Here is a 6207-nt window from a genome sequence, read left to right on the forward strand (position 1 = left end):
ATATATATATATATATATATATAGTAATGGTAAGACAACAAAAGAATGAAAGAGACCTCGATATTATGTAAATAAAGGGATTTATCTGTAATATAATATGTGACAATTATTCAGTTGCCATAATAAAACTCCGAGTTTCGGAAGTTGGGTGGAAACCTGCACCGGCATCTCTTCAGTTATCAAGGCAATCAAAATATGCTATGGAAATGACCATTAAACAAAGGAAAATTATTATGTAATTGACCGTTATTAAGACAAAAGAGCTATTAGAATGACCGTTAAATAAGGGAAAAATCGAAGGGGAGGAAGTAAAAAGTAAAGGAGTAAAAATGCTCATAGCAACAGGTCTGCTTGCGAAGACCTGTTGAAGCAAGTGAAATTGAAATCAAACCAAATACAGTAATCACAGCATTAAGATCAGAAGGAGAAATAAAATCTAGAATGTGGTACGCAAATTACCAGTGACCTTTGAAGACATAAGATGAAATGTGGAAAAGGACAAATTCATAACAGAAATGAAAAGAATACTGTGGACAGGAAAAATAAATAGAAACAGGATTGGTGCAAAATGAAACCAAGACATGAATCTATACTCAATTTGTGATGGCGTACTGATGCATGCACAGAGAATAGTAATACCTGAAACACTGCAAAAGAAAATGTTGAGGGAATTCCACATTGGACATCCTGGTATTTCGAGGATGAAAGTTTTAATGCATAGCTACATGTACTGGCCAAAAATGGGTAGAGAAATCAAAAATTTAGTGTAAGACTGCAGAGGATGTACTCTAGCGGTGAAATTACAAATGATAAAAAGTGAACCTTGGCCAAAAGTAGATGTGCTGTGGTCAAGACTACACATCAATTTCGCTGGTCCCTTTAACGGTTCATACTACTTAGTGGTAGTAGATAGTTTCTTTAAATGGCCAGAAATTTGTTAGTGTAAAAAGTCAACCTCCTCAACTACGACAAACTTTCTACATGAACTGTTTGCGAGATTTGGTGTCCCAGACACGATAGTGTCTGACAATGGAACAAAATTTGTGTCTTTTGAATTTAAAAAGTTTTGTAAAACGTTTGCTGTAGAACATGTAAACTATGGATCCATAACATCCCAGATCTAATGGACAAGCAGAATGCTTTGTTGATATGTTCAAGAGAGCTCTAAAAAAAGTCAAATAAGGAAGTCACAGATGAAGTAGCTCTACAACAAATCTTAAGAGTAAATCGTGTGACACCAAATCCAAACAAACCAGCAAGTATGTCATCAGCGGAGCTGATGTTTGTGAGGAAAATAAAATTAGTCATCAACAAATTGCTACCTGGCAAGAAAAGAAAAATTGCAATGGATAATACAGCAAGATATTTCAAAATTGGTGAAAATGTATTCGTTAGGGCATATAAGACTGGAAAACAAGGTTGGGAAGATGATGTGATTACCAAAAGTACAGAGAAAATGCTATACATGGTAAAAAGAAGAAAAGGGGTATACAAGGGACACATGAATCAACTAAAAAAAAGATTCATTGAGAGCGAACTCAAGAGAATGGAAGAACCAATGGAATGGTTAGATGATACTTTTCAAGTACCAACACTACTTCAAATAATTGAACCCAGACACACAAGCGAAGGAAAAAGAAAATGTACAGAGTTCCTGGAAGTGGATACCAAACAAAAAAAACATTAAATGTGTAACTGTATGAAAAAAAAAAACTCAAAAAAGGGAGGTGGGGTGATGTAAAAATTATTGCTAATAAAAAGAAATAAATTTACACTCCCTCAGAAAAAATGAAAACTTAAAAGGGGAGGTGTTATGGGGATAATAGTAATAATGAAATGCCCCTCCCATGTGACAAGTGGTATGTGATAGTCATTACAAATACTGTGACGTCAAGCAGTTAGAGTAGTCAGTCATAGACAGTCGTGTCTTACTTGCCTGACTAACTATGCTGCTATACCGGAATGGACGTTATAACAGTTCGATGTTGATTTACAACAGTGGAGTTACTATTAGTGGTCCACTTTCTTCTTCCTCCTGTAATCATGTACTCATTTTCCTTATGCATGGATTGTACCTTTAATTGTGTGATGTTATTCGGGTTCGTCTATGCTATTGATGAATTTTTATTACCTCTATTTTCCACCATTCTATCATCATATAGTGTTATTAGCTGTGGTTGGTTTGTATTTTTCCCTTCTAGTTTTATTCTATTTAGTTTTGTGTTATTTAGTTTGTGTATGTAGTACTCTAAACTGTGGGAGGTCACGTATACTAATTTCACATTATGTCTGTTGATGATTTTGAGATTTTTATTTTGAATTTCACTTGTGAATTGAAGATCTGGTTAAACCAAATAATTTCATCAATTATTTTCCCATTTCTTTTAATATATTTATTGGGTTTATCAGTCTATTCTACTGCTTTGTAATCATTATTACTATTGGTGTTTAACAGTGTGCTTCTTTCTAACTTTGGCTGTGGTTTCATGGGTTCAGTTTATTTCTATCACTATTAGTGTTATGACTTTTTCTTTCCCTTTTGTTCTGTATTATATTTACTATTTTTCTAGGTTCTGGTATTCTGCAGTTGTTCATATGATTATCACCACTAAAGAGATAAGCTATGAACTTGATCAGACAGGGTTGACTCATTCAACATAACAATGGGGGTCTAGCAATTCCACCCAAGTCATGGATACAGTAGGTATATACCTATTATTGCAAATAGAATCTTGGCTACCAAACATAAGGGGAGGATTATATAGAGACAACACACTGTTCACTATACAAGTAGAAATAGAAAGATGCAAGAACAAACTCTTTAAATTCTTTAAGAACTTTGGATTGGAAATTGAAATAGAAAAAAAAATAACTAAATGGTAAAATTCCTAGACATTTGAACCATTCCATAAACCAAATGAAAACTTAAAATATGTAAGCCAAGGATCCAATCACATGGAACATATACTGTATTGTATCCCAAGAAGCACAATAAAATATCTAGACTATCCACAGATGAACAGATATTCAATATACACACTGAATATTACAATTCAGCACTGCCTAGAGAGGGATATAACAATAAATAGTATATGTATATAGAATAAGACAGAGAAGGCACAATAACCAGTGGGCATTTTTAATAGTGGTGATAATCATATAAAAAGCTGCAGAATACCAGAACCTAGAAAAATAGTCAATATAATACAGACCAAAAGGGAAAGGAAAAAAAACCACAGCACTAATAGTGATAGATATAAAACAGAACCCAAGAAACCACAGCTAAAGTTAGAAAGAAGCACACCATTAAACACCAATAGTAATAATGATAACAAAGCAGTAGAATACATTAACAAACCCAAAAGATATATTAAAAGAAATGGAAAAATAACTGATGAAATTATTTGGTTTAACCAGATCTACAATTCACAAGTGAAATTCAAAATAGGCCAGGAATTTTTCACAGCATTTAGATAGACACTTCCCAAGATCTTCCAAATATCACAAAATCGTTAGCAGACATAATGTAAATTTAGTATATGCGACCATCTACAATCTAGAGTGTCACATACACAAACTAAATAACACAGAACTAAATAGAATAAAACTAGAGGGGAAATACGAACCAACCACAGCTAACACACTGTAAACAACAATAGAATAGTGGAAAATTGGGGTAATAAAAACTCATCAACAGCAAAAACTGACCTGAAAAACTTCACACAATTAAAGGTACAATCCATGCATAAGGAAAATGAGTGCACAATTACAGGAGGAAGAAGAAAGAGGAACTCTAATAGTAACTCCACGAAAAGAGAGGACAAAAATAATATCATGTGTAACGGCAGACATGATGAGGAAAGCAGATTTAACAACTGCATGATAGGGAATGTAGTGTACAAATGTGAGGTGAAGATTAATATGCAGAAATACATGTACATTAAGGCACCATGAAAAGTCATCTCTCATCATTTTCGAATATAAATAAAAGGCACTCAGCATCTCTATTGAACCTTGTCTGGAGACTAAAACAGAATGGAATGAAACATACAACCAACTGGTCTATTATAAAAAATGCTGCTAAAAAGTTAAGAAAAAATTTTTGTCTTGTTTACTGACGTGTGTTGTGATTATTTTAAGCAGGAGAGATGTCACTAAAGGGAGTGGGATTTATGCTTGTAGTAGCTAGATGTATGGAACCAAAGGTGATGTATGAAGAGCAGTTACAGCTAAGCTGGTGAGGTATATGAGCATAAAAGTGTAGACTGTTTAAAAGATAAACTGAATTTAGCTGTGATACCATTATTGTTCTTCTATATATTTGATATGAGAGGGGACTTGTATGCTATATCTAGCAGGTCAGACTATCATAAGATTCCCTTATTGGCAAGAATCAATAAATTAAAGATCAACAATATACTGATCCTTAATGAATCAATCATTTCCTCTTCTATCACTAAAATGGCTCTTTCACATGGAAAAAAAGTAAACATTTTCTCCTCACATACATGTGTGTATGTCTGCATGTGTTTGTGAAAGCAGCAGGGTATTAGCGAGCACCCAGCAAGTTGTGTTTGCTATCTCATTGAGTGATTTAACTTCAGTTACGGCTTCAGGCCCTTGAATTTGACAATAATCAATGGCTAGGACTTTTGTCAGACTATCATACCCATGACAAACCACACGGAGATAAACTTTTCAACAGAGATGAAACATTACCAGCGTCAACTTCATGCAGATAATCATAATGATGATGATCACAGAGATGATAATGATGCTCCTGCATGCATGTGTTTGAGACAGAGAAAGAAAGAGGCTTCTATACAGTTTCCAGTGTACAAAATTACACTTCCTTACAGGGTATATGCAAGAAAACACTTGCCCATAGAGATTAAACGCACACTGCATAGTTGCAAAATGAACATCTAAACTACATAGACATATTCTGCTGACAAAGTTTTTATCAAGATAGCTACTGTCCTCGTTTCTATATTACCTTTTCTTACTCTCACTATTACCATAACTTGATCCTTCCTGCTTCAGCTGGGTATCTGATGTTATCAGAGATGTTAAAAAGGAAACATAAACTTTAGTAATACCAAATCTCCTCTCAGACAAAAATGCACACTAATGGTAGATGGCAAAAACACTATATAATTGATAGGTGTTCTGTTAACAGGGACAAAACCAATGCAAGAAGAGATGTTGCAATGTTGCAAGAATAATCACTGCCGCTAATATGTTTACATTAAATTTATAGTGACCATGACTTCAATAGCAACAGAATTAAGTAAGATGAAACACCACATAAGAATCCTACACCAATTATTTTCCATTGCGTACATTGACAATGTTGACCTACTGACTAGTAAAACAAAATAAATGCTAAAACAAATGACTAAGCTAAATCTCAGTAGGTTTCTTGTGACAAGACAGGAAATAAGCTAGAACAGTAAGAAATTAAGGAAGCTAAGTTTTGTTGGCTAAACTCTCAATTCCATTAAAACAATGCATACATACATTACATTACATACAAACAGACATACATTACATACACACACAAATACATACAATACATAAACACACAGAGAAAGAGAAATTGAAAGCAACATAAAATATAAGAAGACAAACTAATATTAAACAGAAAAAATACAATATATTACCACAAAAATGGTACCCATGTCCAACTAGATATAGTAAAGAAACAGATTATTCAATAAAAACACACTAATTACACAGAAGTAGCTGCATGCCAAGATCAGATGGTTCTTATTCAGGTTGCCCTCAAGCCCTCAATGGCAATCCTCGATGAACATTTGGTGCCACAAATTGGTTTCCCTCGCAATGACACTCCAGATGTAATCAGCAGTTTCAATTCAGAAATAAGTCATATGTGCGCGGTCGGGCCATGGAGCTCTGCGCGCATCGTCGCTGCGACAGTCTCTCCGGCAGCCCGTCTCCCGCCTCCGCCTCCGCTACCATCCCGGTCCGGTCGGTCAGCATCAGCACGCGATCGTTCGGCTTCGCCTTCACCGACGTCGCAGTTGCCGCTGTTGCTGCTGCCGCCTCCGCCGGTGGCGGTTCGCGGTGTTCGGGGGAAACAAACGGGGGCGAGCGTCGCTCGGGGCGTCGCCGCTCGCTAGTGCGTTTCGGTAGCGCGTCCACCTCCCGGTCGTTTCGGCCCACACGGTTCCTCCGAGGGTGCTC

The 6207-nt window shown here is 35.7% G+C and overlaps 1 protein-coding gene across 3 annotated transcripts in view; it reads right to left on the reverse strand.

Annotated features, from left to right (window-relative positions):
* The window catches only part of LOC106867865 (uncharacterized), a 50172-nt gene that overhangs the window by 11058 nt on the left and 32907 nt on the right, over nucleotides 1-6207 (reverse strand). The gene's annotated exons all lie outside the window — the stretch shown is intronic.

The sequence above is a fragment of the Octopus bimaculoides genome, chromosome 5 (assembly GCF_001194135.2).
Source record: "Octopus bimaculoides isolate UCB-OBI-ISO-001 chromosome 5, ASM119413v2, whole genome shotgun sequence".
Lineage (NCBI taxonomy): Eukaryota > Metazoa > Mollusca > Cephalopoda > Octopoda > Octopodidae > Octopus > Octopus bimaculoides.